The 2,126-nt window shown below is 42.3% G+C and overlaps 1 pseudogene; it reads left to right on the top strand.

Moving 5' to 3' along the window:
• Positions 1–511: 511 nt before the first annotated feature.
• On the top strand, positions 512–1,925 carry LOC105533363 (annotated as a pseudogene).
• Positions 1,926–2,126: the final 201 nt, after the last annotated feature.

The following is a 2,126-nucleotide window of genomic DNA, read 5'->3' as shown; positions in this document are numbered from 1 at the left end:
CCCAGCCTCGCTGCTGCCTTGCCGCGAGATCGCAGACTGCTGTGCTAGCAATGAGGGAGGCTCCGTGGGTGTGGGACCCTCCCAGCCAGGTGTGGGGTACAATCTCCTGGTGTGCCCGTTTGCTTAAAGCTCAGTATTGGGGTGGAAGTTACCCGATTTTCCAGGTGTTGTGTGTCTCAGTTCCCCTGGCTAGGAAAAGGGATTCCCTTCCCCCTTGCGCTTCCCAGGTGAGGGATGCCTCGCCCTGCTTCAGCTCTTGCTGGTTGGGCTGCAGCAGCTGACCAGCACCGATTGTCTGGCACTCCCTAGTGAGATCAACCCAGTACCTCAGTTGAAAATGTAGAAATCACCGGTCTTCTGTGTCGCTTGCGCTGGGAGTTGGAGACTGGAGCTGTTCCTATTCGGCCATCTTGCTCTGCCCCCCAACTTAATCTTGAAACAATGTGATCAGTAGTCATATTCATGATCTCTTTCTCAATGACATTAATCGTCAGAAAAAAGTTACAGGTAAATGACATTAATCATCCTTGAGAAAGAGTTCGTGAATATGACTACTGATCACATTGTTTCAAGATTTAACAAAACTATTAACAATATCTGGAAAAACAGTGTGATTACAATCCAAAATATTTCCAGAAAATTCTAAAGACAACAGAGGAGGAAGTGAAATCTGCATCTACTCAGGAAAGATACACATTTAAAAATAAATATATTATCAGGTTATGTTTGTGTTTATTCTAATGAGCAACAGAGAATTGTAAAGAAATGCACAGGGCATTCAAGAGAGCAAATGATCCTGTAACCTATCTAGAAAGCAAGAAAAATGATTTCTTCATGAAGTTTAAGATTTCCTGTCAAGAAGAAGCCGCCAGCAAAACACTTATGATTTTGTGTGGCACAAGCTTATTCTTGCTGTCTCTACCATCATATGGGGGAAAAATAACCATTAAAATTGTGGGGGCATGTGAGCTACGTGCCCTACATTCAGTGGAAACAGGAGTAACCTGAAGAAACACATTCTCATCTCTCTGGGAGAAGAAGAAAACTTTGATCATTATTGGCAATACTTTCATAATAAGAATAGCTTTTTAAGGAATTACATCAAAATCAATAGAAAGGGATACAGTTTAGACAATGCAGGAAAAAAAATGAAGATTTTTTTGAGAAAAGTTTAGCTGACATTAATAATAGCATCCTCTCTGCCCTTCATGAATTCACATCAGTAGGTAAAGATAAAAGCAGCACTGGATGGTTGGATTTGTTCTGTGATCACCTGGGGAGCAACTTGATCTTTTCACAGAGAGACTTGACAAAGATTTAACACCAGGAGATAAAAGATACTGAGTTTCTCAGAGAAGACATGAGTGCAGCTTTGGATCTCACAATGAAGAGAATAGAGCAGCATTATTCAAGTATGCGTATGAAAGTAATGGTTTTTAAAATTGAGTAAATGCTCTCTGAACATCTCTGTGGCTGCTGGAAACAGTGTCCCTGCTGTGGAGCAATTTGTACAAACACAATTCCTACACACGGAGACCATGGTGTTCCCTTCCTCTGACCTCAGGCTGTCTATGGAGAGGAGTGGTGTAAAACAGGCCATTCTGTCATTGATTGCTTTACTAGTTTTGTAGCAAGTGATTGTTCATTGGTTTTGAGCAATGGTGGAAAAATCCCATATTAGAAGTATCAAAAGGCAGGAGGGGATTATGCCACTTGGAGCATCACTCCAGATTCTTCCACCCAGCCATCTTGGGAATGGCTTTTCTCACTTCAGATCAAAGCTAGAATATAAATGTCAGAAAAAAATGATAGGTAAAGGTAAAATCCCCAACTCATGGGCCAAAATCCAAAAGAAGGACATGCTTGAAGATTTGAAGAAAACAGTGATACTCAATGACCACAAAACAGCCCTAGTGTCTGAATAAAAGAGTCAGTGTAGGACGGGCATGGTGACTCACGCCTGTAATCCCAGCACTCTGGGAGACTGAGGCAGGCGGATCACAAGGTCAGGAGATCGAGACCATCCTGGCTAACATGGTGAAACCCCATCTCTACTAAAAATACAAAAAAATTAGCCAGGCATGGTGGTGGTTGCCTGTATTCCCAACTACTCAGGAGGCTGAACA

The sequence above is a fragment of the Mandrillus leucophaeus genome, unplaced genomic scaffold (genome assembly GCF_000951045.1).
Source record: "Mandrillus leucophaeus isolate KB7577 unplaced genomic scaffold, Mleu.le_1.0 Scaffold1246, whole genome shotgun sequence".
In the NCBI taxonomy this organism is placed as follows: Eukaryota; Metazoa; Chordata; class Mammalia; order Primates; family Cercopithecidae; genus Mandrillus; species Mandrillus leucophaeus.
The sequence above is the reverse complement of the archived record's forward strand: the minus strand, read 5'-3'. Positions and strand labels throughout refer to the sequence as shown.